The following is a 17,275-nucleotide window of genomic DNA, read 5'->3' as shown; positions in this document are numbered from 1 at the left end:
ATATCAGTCCACATTATTTTTCCATACCCGTCGCGACGCGGTTGATTGCTGTTCTCCCGTCACGACACATGGCCGGCCTCTGTGGCCGAGCGGTTCTAGGCGCTTCACTCCGGAATCGCGCTGCTGCTACGGTCGCAGGTTCGAATCCTGCCTCTGGCATGGATGTGTGTGATGTAATTAGGTTTAAGTAGTTCTAAGTCTAGGGGACTGATGACCTCAGATGCTAAGTCCCATAGTGCTTAGCGCCATTTGATCCATTTTGAACATGACACAGGAAACCGACAAACATCACCTTTTGGGTAAACATTGATACTGCTTCGTGAACACTGAAATTAAATGCAAAACTTGTGTGGGAAACGTTTTCAATTACCTCACCATAACTTGTAAGATACGTGCTGCAGCCACGGTATCAACACAACACTCCGCCCACGCGTCACGAAAGCTACGCCAAGGCTCACCACTGTTGCTCTGCACTCGGCAGAGAGGCGACTATCGATAGTCAACGGTACAATTCTGTGCTTAAAAGGTTTAAGAGCTAACGAAGTGCATTGATACGGCTTTCCTTTTTGGATATATTGCAAGTTTTTTCAAAGTGTAGGTAAGGGATGCTTGTCCAAACATCTACATAACTTTGAAGATATCAGTGACAATACCAGAGACCGTCGCATCTTGTGAACGCAGTTTCAGCAAATTAAATAGAATGAAGAAAGACTATCAAATAAAATACGGCACAGCTGCTAAATTTGCCTTCAGTGGTATAATCAAGGCGTGTGCTTCGCTCAAAGCAAGGAAATACAAAATAAAATTATAATGAAAACACAGTTTCTGCAATGGGAGCCGGCCGGGGTGGTCGAGCGGTTCTAGGCGCTACAGTCTGGAACCGCGCTGCTGCTACGGTCGCAGGTTCGAATCCTGCCTCGGACGTGGATGGATGTGTGTGATGTCCTTAGGTTAGTTAGGTTTAAGTAGTTCTAAGTTCTAGGGGACTGATGACCCCAGTAGTTAAGTCCTATAGTGCTCAGAGCCATTTGAACCATTCTTTTGCAATGGGATATTATCCGAACACAGCCGGCGCTGTGGTCGAGCGGTTTTAGGCGCTTCAGTCCGGAACCGCGCTACTGCTACGGTCGCAGGTTCGAATCCTGCCTCGGGCATGGATGTGTGTGATGTCCTTAGGTTAGTAAAGTTTAAGTAGTTCTAAGTCTAGAGGAATGATGAGCTCAGATGTTAAGGCCCATAGTGCTTAGAGCCATTTGAACCAATTTTATCCCAACACTTCATTATATGCATTTTCTCTAATTAACTACACTCCTGGAAATTGAAATAAGAACACCGTGAATTCATTGTCCCAGGAAGGGGAAACTTTATTGACACATTCCTGGGGTCAGATACATCACATGATCACACTGACAGAACCACAGACACATAGACACAGGCAACAGAGCATGCACAATGTCGGCACTAGTACAGTTATATCCACCTTTCGCAGCAATGCAGGCTGCTATTCTCCCATGGAGACGATCGTAGAGATGCTGGATGTAGTCCTGTGGAACGGCTTGCCGTGCCATTTCCAGCTGGCGCTTCAGTTGGACCAGCGTTCGTGCTGGACGTGCAGACCGCGTGAGACGACGCTTCATCCAGTCCCAAACATGCTCAATGGGGGACAGATCCGGAGATCTTGCTGGCCAGGGTAGTTGACTTACACCTTCTAGAGCACGTTGGGTGGCACGGGGTACATGCGGACGTGCATTGTCCTGTTGGAACAGCAAGTTCCCTTGCCGGTCTAGGAATGGTAGAACGATGGGTTCGATGACGGTTTGGATGTACCGTGCACTATTCAGTGTCCCCTCGACGATCACCAGTGATGTACGGCCAGTGCAGGAGATCGCTCCCCACACCATGATGCCGGGTGTTGGCCCTGTGTGCCTCGGTCGTATGCAGTCCTGATTGTGGCGCTCACCTGCACGGCGCCAAACACGCATACGACCATCATTGGCACCAAGGCAGAAGCGACTCTCATCGCTGAAGACGACACGTCTCCATTCGTCCCTCCATTCACGCCTGTCGCGACACCACTGGAGGCGGTGGAGGCGGACTGCACGATGTTGGGGCGTGAGCGGAAGACGGCCTAACGGTGTGCGGGACCGTAGCCCAGCTTCATGGAGACGGTTGCGAATGGTCCTCGCCGATACCCCAGGAGCAACAGTGTCCCTAATTTGCTGGGAAGTGGCGGTGCGGTCCCCTACGGCACTGCGTAGGATCCTACGGTCTTGGCGTGCATCCGTGCGTCGCTGCGGTCCGGTCCCAGGTCGACGGGCACGTGCACCTTCCGCCGACCACTGGCGACAACATCGATGTACTGTGGAGTCCTCACGCCCCACGTGTTGAGCAATTCGGCGGTACGTCCACCCGGCCTCCCGCATGCCAACTATACGCCCTCGCTCAAAGTCCGTCAACTGCACATACGGTTCACGTCCACGCTGTCGCGGCATGCTACCAGTGTTAAAGACTGCGATGGAGCTCCGTATGCCACGGCAAACTGGCTGACACTGACGGCGGCGGTGCACAAATGCTGCGCAGCTAGCGCCATTCGACGGCCAACACCGCGGTTCCTGGTGTGTCCGCTGTGCCGTGCGTGTGATCATTGCTTGTACAGCCCTCTCGCAGTGTCCGGAGCAAGTATGGTGGGTCTGACACACCGGTGTCAATGTGTTCTTTTTTCCATTTCCAGGAGTGTATTTATACAGTACTAACAATTTATTTACGAGGAGCAAGCAATACATTCTCTGTGTAGTACGTCAGACTACATTCAAAGAACAGTAGTTGCCAAAGAGTAACATGTGTATTTTGATATACTTTTAACTGCAATGATATATTTAGTTTGTTATTTGAAGTTTTTTAATATTGATTACTAACCTAGTTACAAAATTATAAATTTGTGACATGCGCGTAGGAAAAATTGCAGAAAGGTAGTTTTAAAGGGGAGGGGGGATGGGGGAGAGGGTCGTAGCCTTAGCAGTTCTGCCAGTGGCACAGAATCGTCTGAGTACGGATCTGCTGTGATGCCCAGTGGCCTATCTTCAAGGACTCCTTGGCGTTAGCTTTCAACAAGATAACAAAGACCGCATCTTTCCCCTACTGTGCTGATCTACCTCGACACAGACGATGTTGAGATGTCGTCCTGGTAAGTGCATTCTCAATACCTCTCAACCACTGAAAAAATGTGACTATGGAATGCCAAGAGATTGGCATACCACAACACGTCAGTAACGATTCGTGAACTCCGACCGGCAAATCATTACAGATTTACTCAGGAGTTCTTTCTGATACGTTGCACATGCACAATAAGTAAAAATTTCCTTGTCTACTATTATTATTGGTGTTTCAATTTTAGTTTCCATCAGTGTAGAGCAACCTTAATTCAAACCACATGTACTGTTATCATGTGTACACATTTCTGTCTTCGGAGCACAGAAATACTACACAGTTTTTTCCTCCTGCTTTGAACTGCGCCCTAGTATCATACGATGCGTCGCTATAAAATAACGGGACATCTGTTGTGAAACATTTTATTTAAAAACATATATATTTACGAGAGTCATTCAATAATTAAAGAGACAAATTGGTCTGGGGAAAAAGCTGTTAGTAGGGCACTTTTATGGCTTTAAGTTAGCATCACTGGGATGAGTCCTGATCAGCTGATGTATCAACATTGTTTTGTTTATAATATCAAAAATACATTTCACGATGGTGAGTCCTCTTGAAACGCCCACATTAGTTGAACAACATTCTAGTATTCGTTTTATACTTGCTGAAGGCGAGAAACCAGTGAACATATACTGTAGAATGTCTGAAGTTTATGGTGAACGTTGTATGAATCGTGCAAATTTTTACAAGTGGGTAGAGTAGTTCAAAAATGGTCGCGACTCGGTGACTGAGGGCCAACCAGTTGCAGTTTCAACTCCCTCACTTGAAAGTCGAATTGATGACATTATTAATGCCGACCGCCGTGTGAGTGTGGAAATGATAGTTGATAAGGTTCAAGTTCATAAAATTATCTGTGACAAGCTGAAGTACCGCAAAACATGTGCAAGATGGGTCCCAAAGGAGTTGCCGCGGCTACACAAGGAAAAAAGGTCGAGAGTGTGCACAGAGCTGAAGGAACGATATGAAAGACAAGGTGAGCACTTCCTCAACAAAACTTTAACTTGTGATGAAACTTGAGTTCACCATTATGAGCCAGAATAAAAAAAAAAAAACAAAGCATGGAGTGGAAGCACACCAACTCACCTGTCAAGAAGAAATTCAAAACCCAAGCACCAGCAGGAAAAGTCATGTTGACGGTGTTTTGGAATGCTGAAGGTCCAGTTTTTTGTGATTATCTAAAAGAGCAACGTACAATGAACAGCCAGTACTACTCGGATTTGCTTTTAAACGAGGTGAAGCCAGCCATGAGAGAAAGACGTCGTGGATCTCAGAGGAGAAATGCGATTCCTCAGCAAGACAACGCACGTCGTCTTATTGCTCAACTAACGCGTGAAACCATCGACAAAATGGGCTGGGAAATACTACGTCATCGCCCTTACAGTCCTGATTTAGCACCTAGTGATTTCCATTTCTTTGGTGCACTGAAGGAAGCATTACGTGGGAAGAGGTTTCAGGACAACGAGGACGTGAAAAAGTTAGTGGGAAATGGGTTCAAACATCAAGATAAAGAGTTCTTTACAGCCGGAATAAAAAAAGCTTGTAGCCCGTTGGAACAAGTGAATAAATGTTGAAGGGGATAATGTTTAAAAATAGAAAAAGTATTGTTTTGTAAAAGTAAACGCTTTTTTCTCCAGACCAATTTGTCTCTTAAATTATCGAATGACGTTCGTAATTATTGTCACCCTCAACATACTCCATTTCTCTATCCCTACAACGCTCCATGCGAAGTTTCCATTGATGGAAACATTGATTGAAGTCTTCCTCTGTCATCTCCCTTTTTCCTTTCACTGCTTCAACGGACTGAAATCTTGTTCCCTTTAGTGCAGATTTGACCTTGGAGAGCAGATAAAAGTCACATGGTGCTAGGTTAGGAGAACAGGGTAAGTGGTGTAAAAACTAATGCTGTACTTCACTAGAAACAGACAATGCAGAATGAGCTTGTGCGTTGCCTTGCCTTGCTGCAGAAAGCATGACTTGTTACGCACAACTCGCGTCGTTGTTTTCTTATTTTATAACGGAGTTGAACAAGAATGTCAATGTAGTAATATTGATTAATAGTCTAACCTTCAGGAACCCAGTGAAGATACACAACTCCATAAATATCGGGAAAGAGATCATCATCGCTTTGAATCTTTCTGTACTAATTCGAGCTTTTTTCGCTCTGGGTGAGGCTGCGCCCTTCCATAGTATGATTGGCGCTCAGATTATGGATCATAAGGCAGAAACTAAAATTTGTCACACTTTTCCATTGTTTATAAGAAATTAGGATCGTTTACAGCGGTATTCAAAGTGTCAGTACAACAATTTTCACGAGATTCTTTTTGTTCTATCGTTAGAAATTTCGGCACCAGTTTCTGATACACTTCCCACATGTTTAACTGGTTATGTAAAATTTGCCTTACGCGTTCTTTGACTATTCCCATAGTTTCAGCAGTCGGTCGAATACTCAACCGATGGTCACATCGAATCAGATTTCCTACTTTTTCTATACTTTCATCCGTTTTAGGTTTTGAAGGGCGTCCCGGACGTGATTCAACTTCCACGTCTTCTCTGGCATCTTGGAAACGCTTGAACCGCTCAGAAACTCGCGCACGTGAAAATAGTCTTCTTTTAGTGCAAGATAGGTTTCAGTAGTAGTTTTTCGAAGTTTCATATGAAACTACACGATAGTTCATTACTCGATTATTACACTTACCGTTTTTTCCGGCAAAACAAAATAACATCTCTCACGCAAACGAAGACCACGGCCACACTGATTTTTCTACATACATTAGAGTTGCAGCATTCGACCGAGAAGGCTACACGATTCACAGCTGCTGGTCGTTCATGCGCACTTACTACATGACAGCATTAATCTCCTTATTTTATAGCCACACCTCGTATAATGAATCCCGTTCTGGGCGTCTTAACAACTGCAAAATCTGTTTTTTCGTTACTTGTTTAGAACTGCTGTTGCCACACACGCCAAGACGCGATGTTTACCATTAAGATCTATTGACAGACAGTCAACATGGGTTTAAAAAATATCGTTCCTGTGAAACACAACTAGCTCTTTATTCACATGAAGTGTTGAGTGCTATTGACAAGTGATTTCAGATCGATTCCGTATTCCTGGATTTCCGGAAGACTTTTGGCACTGTACCACACAAGCGGGTCGTAGTGAAATTGCGTGCTTATGGAATAACGTCTCAGTTATGTGACTGGTTTTGTTATTTCCTGTCAGAGAGGTCACAGTTCGTAGTAATTGACGGAAAGAAAAAAAAAAAAAATGTTCAAATGTGTGTGAAATCTTATAGGACTTAACTGCTAAGGTAATTAGTCCTAAGCTTACACACTCTTAACCTAAATTATCCACACACACCCATGCCCGAGGGAGGACTCGAACCTCCGCCGGGACCAGCCAGATAGTCCATGACTGAAGCGCCTGAGACCACTCGGCTAATCCCGCGCGGCACGGCAAGTCATCGAGTAAATCAGAAGTGATTTCTGGCGTTCCCCAAGGTAGTGTTATAGGACCATTGGGAGACAATCTGAGCAGCCGTCTTAGGTTGTTTACAGATCATGCTCTCGTTTATCGACTAATAAAGTCATCAGAAGATCAAAACAAACTGCAAAACGATTTAGAAAATATATCTGAATGGTGCGAAAAGTGGCAGTTGACCCTAAATAACGAAAAGTGTGAGGTCATCCACATGAGTGCTAAAAGGAACTCGTTAAATTTCGGTTACACGATAAATCAGTGCAATCTTAAAGACATAAATTCTACTAAATACCTAGGTATTACAATTACGAACAATTTAAATTAGAAGGAACACACAGAAAATGTTGTGGGGGAGGCTAACCAAAGACTGCGTTTTATTGGCAGGACATTTAGAAAATGTAACATATCTACTATAGAGACTGCCTACACTGCGCTTGTCCGTCCTCTTTTAAAAATACTGCTGTGCGGTGTGCGATCCTTACCAGATAGGACTGACGGAGTACATCGAAAAAGTTCAAAGAAAGGCAGCACATTTTGTATTATCGCGGAAAATGGGACTGTCACAGAAACGATACAGGATTTGGGCTGGAAATCGTTAAAAGAAAGGCGTTTTTCGTTGCGATGGAATCTTCTCACGAAATTCCAATCACAAACTTTCTCCTCCGAATGCGAAAATATTTTGTTGACACCTGCCCACATAGGGAGGAACGATCACAACGATAAAATAAAGGAAATCAGAGCTGGCACTGAAAGATATAGGTTTTCATTCTTTCCGCGCGCTATACGAGATTGGAGTAATAGAGAATTTTGAAGGTGATTCGATGAACCCTCTGACAGGCACTTAAATGTGATTTGCAGAGTATCCATGTAGATGTAGAAGGCATTTGATGTGAACTCCGAATCTCTCATAGCACCTGTAAGATTGGGAGTCCATTCAACACCACGGTTAAGGATGTTATTTTCGCGACACGAAACTATTCCTTTGGATCAGTTTCTTCGCCTCTGCAGATCGATTCGCGCATCGCGGACTCCTCGGCGTGTGCGATGGATCTCATTAGCGCCTCACTCACGCGAGGCAGCCTTGCATCAGTTGGTCGAAGCAGCCCATCTCTAGGGCGATGCGATCAGCAGGCAAGGCCGTCCGACAAACAAAAGCAGCAACCACGTCTGCTCCTGATACAGTATGGTAGCAAACACCTTGGCGTTTCTTACTTACAAAGTGCAGAGGTGCGTTTCGCTCTTCTTACACACTGTTCAACGAACTTGACTTTTCAAAATGTGAATTGAGTAATATTTTGAGAATTATTTTTGAAGTACATTTATGAAAGTATTGTAATTTACATTGTAAATAATTTGCGTGGCAGTGACTACTCTGAAGGAAAAATTTTAATTCGGAAGCCACGCTGTACATGTTTCTTCTCTTACACAAGGAACACCACAACCCCCCTCCCCTCCATAATCAGCCAACATTCAAATGCGACTTCCAAATGAGAAGCCCGCAGATTAATCGGTATGAAATGTATAATTCCTAGATAGTCTGAAGGGTTGCATTGAAATGCTAATCATTTGCATATCAATAAATGTGTTACATACACTTCATGCCAATTTGATGTATGTTGCATGTTGAGGCAATTTTAATAACCAGCTGTGTGTTTGCTTGTAGGTATAGGTATATGTACGATTCAGCAGTTCGTAGCGAAGGAAGGCATACTTCCGCGCCTGAAATCGGCACGTTATCATTTAGTCGTCACATGTCCTTGCATCCTTCTCTGAAGCAATGGTCATCCGTTGGGACATGGGGAACGACGACATCTGGAGAACGATTGTGGAAAGACGGACAGATACAAAATGCCGTAAGAACATCCGGACTCGATGGGAACCTGGCTGTCCGAGAGAAAACTTCACGATTGTAAGAAACTCGTACCAAACAAACGTGGACTATCCGAGAGTAATATATCGGGCAAATGAACTAAGAACACCTAGTCTGCAACACCAAATCCTGTAGGCTCGAGAACGTACTATGGGCGAAACAATGAGAGTAAACCACGAGGGGAAGAAAAGAGAGCAGAAGTCTTTACGAGAGAATTCTTTTTTGTTGGAGCCTTGAAGAAGACCACTTGGTCACCACTTTTGCGCTCTTGGAGGAGTCAAGATGGCTTACTGGCAGCTGCTGCTTTTAAATGGTAGTCCAGCCGACTGCTGCCTTGTCCAGACTCTTGTTGCCGGTGTAGGGATGGCCCGTGTCTACAACATCTGGCCGGGCAACGTGACCAGCTACTCACCATGGCTGAGCCTGCCGCCTCAGCTCTCGCCACAGCTGCAACGCACCGTCAGCAATCTTGTGCTATTTTCGTACACCTTGTAATGTTGTAGACCAGAAATTGTAGTTACATGTAACTAGACGTAATGTCCTGGGGTAATCTCGATATCTGAGCAGTTAGGTTGTTTCAAAAAAGCTCTTCCGATTTCACAACACATCATAAATACATATTTAGGATAAATTTCGACTTAAAACTTTATCTTGGCACCAGTGTACGTTACCGGTTCATGATGTTGCCGGTAGGGGTCTGTTTGGTGCAGATAGCTCTTTCGTTCGGTCATCCGTTATTCAATGTGCATTGCTTCTAAGTGGCGACAACACAGTAAGAAAAGGTGTTTTGCGTTCTCCGTTTCAACAGGCTGCAGTTCAGTTAAAGCTGTGCGGCGTGATTTTCATCGACAGTGCGGCAATACACCTCAACAGCCATTAAGTTCTCGATGGATCTTACACTGATGCATTGACCTACGAGGTAGCATGGTGATTTTTGCTGTGAAAGCTTTTGATTGTCTCTGCCTACGTGCCCAGCAACAATAGTCAGTGCAGTAACTCCAGAGAAGCTCGAAATAGTGTGGGTCGAGTTAGCCTGTCGTTTGGATGTTAGTTGTTCGTATGAACGCACTGAACATATGTGAAAGGTAAATGAAAACTGATGAAAAACGACAGTATAAAAAATAAGTTTTGTATGTGAATTTGTGTAAGTCCTTGTCCTTGTAATATCGGAGGTTCTTTTGAGAACAAAAAGTACGTAATCCCATGCGTCAAGTGAAAATTTACGCCAGGCTCTATCTTTCTTCGTGTAAAACCTGTAGTCTTTTGAAATCTGATAACTCTTTTTGAAAAACTCTGTTTTTTTTCAGTCACTCCAGGTAAAGTTTTTGTCATAATGGTTATTATTACTCGTAGTGGTTCGATGGATGTACCTGCACTCTTTAAGGTTTCATTGCCTGATACTCCATCTTTCGGTATCACATTTCTATTATTCCTCTTGCTGTTTTATTGTATACATACTGTTCAATACTTTAACGACCTTGTAGCAACCAATGAGGCGCTTACATTAATTAACTGAACTTCTTAAGCATAAACTAACCCTAGTCAAATAAATTATCTTAGAAATTCAAATCTTAACGTGCATTTTATGAGATCAGTATATATTTGTGTGTGTGGAAGACACCTCAGTAGACGCATAAGCCTTGCTCGGAATTATAGACTTGTTTCAAGATCAGTTTTTGAATGTTGTACAAAAGACACTGAAAATTGAGGAAATACAGTCGTAGAAAATCATTCTATTAAAGACGCTGCCAATTTTAATGAAAAACTGGCGCTCTAGCTGTTTATTTACATTTCAGCGAACGCTGAAGCAGTAGAACACGTCGTAATGAGATGATACAGAAACCTTCTGATGTTTCACCGCAATTTGCCCGTCGAATTAACACATACGTGAATCCACAGTGGACATTGGATGTAGAAGAGAGCTGATCAGACACTGAACTGCTAACTTAGAAAATGAAGCAAATCTTATCCAGAATAGAACTTGAAAACCTCTGTCCTCGCTAGTTACTGCGATTTCAGTCCATGTTGAGTTCACTGTGTACAAGCTTACCATCACAATGGGACGTAAATATGACGGTCACGAACAATTTTCCTTATCACAGATAGAACACTAGTCACACAGACTTGCAATGAAGGTACATGAGCGTATAACTAAATTTGGTACTGAGAACGAATTTCGGTTCTGTTGAAGTATGAATCCAGCTCTTGAGACTTACTATTCGTTTTTCTCCGCCAGGCGTGTATTATGTTTCTGTACGCGATTTCTTTTTCCTGTCCCTAGCATGTCTTGAGGTTAACTACTCCGTCCCGTAACGCCTTCCAGTTTATTTTTTATTTTTTCAGCGAACTTGCTACTCACGCTAGCTCCGTATGTAGCGATGTCTCTTAAGAAGTATCTTCTTCATTATTTTTTTTTTGAATGACCTCATGTTTACACCAGCGACTGTTAATCTTTTTATTTCCGCTGTTGCAATTTCATCCTTAGGCCATCATCAAGTGCAGATGTTTTGGCTATAAGCCATGTCAACTTTATACACGCGGACACATTTATATGTCGTTGTCATTTGCTGTTATATAAATACGACATATAAGCGTGTCATAGTGTATAAAGTTGATATGGCTTAAAGTCAAAACATGTGTACTTGATAATGGCCTAAGGCCGAAATTGCAATAGTGGAAATAAAAAGTTTAACAGACACTGGCGCAAACATGATGTCTTTCAAAGAATTTTACGTGACTGTGAATCCCAGTTATGAAAAGTTAATTATGTTCACTTAGCTGTCCCATAGTCTCTAATCCCTTTCTTTGATCCAGACACTCCCGCTCCTCGTTCCCATTTTCTCTGTCACCCTCCGGTGGTTTGGTTTGTGAGTAAAACTGCATTGTGGGACGATTGGTTAATGCTCCGTTGAAAAGCCACATCTCGTTTCTATACGTGATGTGAGGGCACCGTACAAGCGCTATGAAGAGTAACCTATCTAATTCAATATCAATCATGGCGTCTTAGGAGACAGTAAAAGTTAAACGCTTTTCGAACTGGCTTTCTTTTGTTACACAGGCGTGGTCTATAGCCAAGACTACGCCCTTTTCCAAATCAGTACAGCGCAGGCTTAGTTACAGAAGCGGTCAATTACGGTAACAAGAAGACGAAAATCGTGAATTACAGTGTTTGGTTTCACTTACTCTTCCGGGTGCAAATCAGAACCCCGGTGAGTGTCTAGCCATGGTGGTACGTGACGGAATAGTTCCAGCCACTCTGGATATGACTTACCTTGAGACAGACATTTTAAGTTCCCGCAGTTTCCAGTGACTAATTGTTCCTGAGCAAGAAGTGGAAGTCAACTAGAGCAACTGCTACTCCAACTGCTCTGTGCCGCGCATATGTCGCAGAACCACGATTGTTACCGCATGGGAACGATACCCGGCAGCAGTTGGGAGAATTCCTTGTAATTCAGCGATATCGCCTCTTGAATGCCTGAATATTTCTAAAATCTTAAAGACATAGTTGTCTGCAGTTGATATGCATACATTGCTAGACATTAGAATTGCAAGGAAAGAAAGTAAAAAACGGAAGTTTACTTACTGTACTTATGCGTAGCAATAGGAAGATACACAATACAGTTTATAAATAAACTGTGAAAGCCAGCCAGCAAAGCATTTAGATGTGAATTATGTTTGTTCATGTTTGCTCAGTGATATGGAAGCCATTCCCACCATTTTTCTGGACATCCGTTACAGAGCGCCAGCCGTTTTGCGCTTGTCGGCTCCAACCTGCTGCGCTGAATTCTCAGAATACTGGCGATGGTGACGGCTGTTTTCCCGCCGCGTTCGATCAGCTAACTTTTCCGAGCCTCACTCAGCCTGCTAAAACTCAGCCTCTGCAGAATTCTCGTCCCACTCTGACATCAAATTTCTTGGTTGCTATTATAAATGTACGTAAGGCCTCTAGCGTTGTAACAGAAATATCAATGAGACGATTGTATTCTCCAAATATAAATTGGCAAATGATGAGTCAAGGTAAGAACAACATTGGTAAGCACAGAATAATGTCCTGGAGAGTGATCGATCGAAACAAGACGCGGAAGAAGGAGCGAAGTAAGGTTGCAGATTACTTGTCGCCGACGTTGTTGGAAATGAAGAACAGCTATTTATGCAGTAGACATGTTCTCTTTATCTCAGTCACCCTGGTATAAATTATCCTGCCTACGAAGTATAAACATTCCTGAAAAATAATCTTAATATATACTAATTTGCAGACAAGGGACTAAAAACACTGGAGACATTTGGTTCGCACGTAAGAAATTACGTACTGTAATTTTTAATCCATTTTTCATTATTCATGTGTGCTCACTGGCCCACAGGGATACTGGTTAATGCGTTACATCTTTTCTTTCAAAATTCTCACTCTGCGCAGTGTGTGGTGCCTTATACATTAGCGTACCAAAAACACTGCTGTTTCGGTTTATCACCCTGAAAACCTCTGAACATGTAAAGAGAAGTCATGTTTCTCTCTTAAAGCGGTTAGCCAACTGTGCTCGTATAGAATATTCGTATAAGTAGTGACATACGATCAACATTCTGTGAAATAAACTTACGAAGCGCATTTCAAGGCGGCAAAGAATATACATTTTATGAATAAAAGTCCATCGACCCTCTTTGTCTCAGTTTTTAATTCGTATACAGATTTTGGAGCGAAAAAATTATCGTCAGTGTCTCATCTGAGGTTTTTCGCTACGGCCTGCCAAAGAAGTTGTGCATTAGGGACAAATGGAGAGGTTGTTGTTAAATAAACCAAAGCAATAAATTCACTGTAAAATGTCCCCATATTGGGAGAATTTGATTTCCAACGTGAAATACTTGGAAATGTGTGGTAAGTTCCTATGGGACCAAACTGCTGAGGTCTTCGGTCCTTAGGCTTACACACTACTTAACCTAACTTAAACTAAATTATGCTAAGGGCAACACACACACCCCTGCCCGAGGGAGGACTCGAACCCCCGACGTAGGAAGCCGCGCGAACCGTGGCAAGGCGCCTAAGACTGCGCGGCTGCCTCTCGAGGCGGAAATTCTTCTATGTAGTTTTTTTCTAAAACAACTCTAATGTAGAAAAAAGTGTGAAGTTCAATCGATAAAAGAACCAAGAGAAGTAGAAAAGTAATAAAGTGTCTAACTGAGATACTCAGTAATAAAATTTCAGAATAACGCTTAGTCAGCTTCGATGGAAATTCACTGAAAAAGGGAGCTAAATTCTAGATTTAAAAAGCATCAGTTTAGTTCATAAAAATTCACAGTATTTCTAGTTCACCGTTTACTGAGAAGAATTGAACCAAAATTCTTCTCGAATTAACTACAACTAATTAAATGAAAACTGGCTGGTTATATTCAAACATTCTTTCGCGGAACAGACCACGGAAAGTTTGCTGAAAATAAGTATGTTTTCTTGCCGATGCAATTAAAAACTGTGTGTAGAGTTGTCTGCAAAGATAAGAAAGATCAAAGCCGCATTTATGTGCCGCAAGCGACCAGGCCGTCCCGCCCCTCTACGGCGCGAGTAAAAAGCCGGCCGGCCGTTACATCCTTGACTTTCACTGCTGTAAAAACCTCCCGGCTGTTTCTCCCGTCAAGACGCTCTCCCGTTCGGCCTTATCTTTTTCATTTGGCCTGCGCCGGCGTCAGCACGCCATTCACGTTAGAGAGTTCTGCAACACCGCGCTGCGGTCGCCGAATGAAAACTGCGCAGTGCGAAAGATATCCCCAACCTGTCTCTCAGCAACTACGCACAAAAGCATTTCTCGTCGCAAAACCATGCAGGAGGATTTTTTTCGTAATTTCGAACGCGAATATTTTGAAGAATTAACAAGAATACCTTTTCTGATGACTGTTAGTATTTTTACTGCTGTGACCATTACATTCGCCGTAATCTGCTCTTCGCAGCCCCCGTCACCAGTGAATCGATTACAACATGCAGCGACGTCATTCCTCTTGTCAGTTCAAATCACTCAGCGCTGTAGATGTGCTTAATTCTGTACTTTGTGATATTCGCTATTTTTGACTTCATTAAAACAGCAAATACGAGTAGTTAATACTTTCAGCCAGAAGGCAAATACTTGTTTATAAAGAATGATTACTGTATAATAAGGCGTCGCATAGCGATGGTGGAATTTCCTAAATAATGTAATTCGTCGTCTTTGGGCGGCAACATAAACAGAACAATACGGATAGATATGCGATCCTTCACTGTTTTGTTCGTTGGAGAACAAATGAAGCCTTGAGCGCTAAACACTTGTACTGTTTTTCTTAAGTAAGACGGACGCAGATTTGTGGCGGTCTGATCTAATTTTTTTTTGCTACATAAATAAAAACGTGTTCCATCTAAGTTTGAGTGAAGTGTAAGAAGAACTGTTATAACTTATCGTGACGACGCACGGGTGACTCAAAAGGACAATTGCTATATAAAAGAGCGCTCAATGGACATGATACGGACATAAAAATCTACCGTCATTGTAGTAGCGCCTTTAACCGCACGGCCACTTCGGCCGGCGGATGGAGTTTCTTCGACAAACAAAAGCAGTGATAGATATTAAATCTGGAGTGTGTACCTTTATCGTAAATCAACAACCAATTGTTGTTAACTTGTTAAGGTGTAAAGTGAAGGCGGTGTTCACAATGCATCAGGTTTGGAGACGACAGAGGACAAACAAACCGTGGTTTGATCAGACAAATGACCTAACTAAATGGGATGACAAAAAAGACAATGAGTATGAAGACTTACTTCCTGACAAAGACGAGATCGATGCTAAAGCCAAGGGATCGACTGAACTCAGGGAGGAGCAGAAAGATGAGTTGTTCCATTTATTACTAAGTTACAAGAAAATCTTTTCAAAGAAACCAGGAGTAATGAAAGGGTTCGAGTATAAAATGGAAGTGCTTCCCCACTCAACGTTCTGCAAAGCAAGCTATTCTGTACCCTAAGCCCGACGAGAAGCTGTAAAGCATGAGATTAGGAAAATGCTGTGTTGGGATGTTATCGAGTTATCGAATTCGCCGTACTCAAGTCCTTTGTTGTCCGTGCTTAAACAGGACGATAGTGTCAGACTAGTACTGGACGCCAGGTCAATAAACAAAATAATTGTACCGATAAGGACTCGGCCTGAAGCACTTGAGGAGCACTTGCAACAATTTCATGGCATTAGATTTTTGAGTACACTTGATTTAAGAAGTAGCTATTGGCAGGTGAAATTGGCCAAGGAATCCAGAAAATATACTGCTTTTATATTTGCCGGGCGCTCATATAAGTTTAAGGTCATGCCTTTTGGTTTAAATGTAAGCTCGGGAATATTTATTTCTGCTCTCGATTTTGTGTTAGGACCTGAACTTCTGGATGAGGTAACTGTTTATGTGGATGACGTGTTGATAGCCACTAAGAACTGGGAAGATCATTTAGCTATTCTACGAAAGGTGTTTCAGAGATTTCAAGAACATGGTGTTACAGCAAATCTGAAAAAGTCAAAATTTGGAAAAGGTGAGGTAAAGTTTTTAGGTCATGTGATTACACCTGAAGGGATTAAACCCGACCCGGAAAAGTTGTCTGCGATTAAGAATTTCCCTACACCGGTAACTAAGAGGCAACTAAGAGGATTTCTCGGTCTTTCGTCTTTGTTTCGACGATTTCTGTCCGGTCAAGTAATGAACAATCCCGCTTTGCACAATCTTCTGAATAAAAGTATGCATTGGATTTGGACACCAGAGTGTCAGAAAGCTTTTCAGGCAATTAAAGATGGTCTTTTAAACAGTAACATTCTCTGTCATCCACAAATGGACAAAGAATTTTGTATCACCTCAGACGCTTCCTTTGTTGGAATTGGATCTTGTTTGTTTCAGATTGAATTAGTAGACGAAACAGAGCAAATCAGAGTGATTAGGTCCGCAGCTCGTGGTCGTCGTGCGGTAGCGTTCTCGCTTCCCACGCCCGGGTTCAATTCCCGGCGGGGTCAGGGATTTTCTCTGCCTCGTGATGACTGGGTGTTGTGTGATGTCCTTAGGTTAGTTAGGTTTAAGTAGTTCTAAGTGCTAGGAGACTGCATTGGAAGTCCCATAGTGCTCGGAGCCATTCGAACCATTTTTGAAGAGTGATTAGTTTTGCGAGTAGGGTCCTAACAGAATGTGAAAAGTCCTATTCAGTTACTGAACTTGAGGCACTTGCAGTTATTTGGGCCTTCAAGAGGTTTAATTATTACATTTTTGGCAGAAAGATAAAAGTATTTACGGACCATCAAGCACTTTCGTATCTTCTGACCTGTAAATTACAACATCCGCGCCTGACCAGGTGGTGTTTATTTTTGCAAGAATACGACTTTGATATTGTGTATATAAAGGGCAAGGATAACATTATTGCAGACGCACTTTCTCGTTCACCTGAAGGTCTGCCTGAGACAAGTAAGTTGGTAGAACAGATGTCGAATTACAAAGTTCTTCTTATGCAGGATCCCATTCATAGGAAATATTTTTTGGAACTGTGCAAGCAAATCCAGACACTGCATAGCACAGATCCTAAGTGGGGAAAAGTAATCAGACTTCTTCAAGAAAATTCAAACCATAAGTTGTCCAAATTCTTCAAGATTCATAATCAGGTATTATTTCATCGTACCTCTGTGTCGTCAGACAACGGACTTGTTTGTATACCTAGCAGTTTTGTCGAACATCTTTTGTGGTATAAC

Source organism: Schistocerca serialis, chromosome 1 (assembly GCF_023864345.2).
Source record: "Schistocerca serialis cubense isolate TAMUIC-IGC-003099 chromosome 1, iqSchSeri2.2, whole genome shotgun sequence".
Lineage (NCBI taxonomy): Eukaryota > Metazoa > Arthropoda > Insecta > Orthoptera > Acrididae > Schistocerca > Schistocerca serialis.
The sequence above is the reverse complement of the archived record's forward strand: the minus strand, read 5'-3'. Positions refer to the sequence as shown.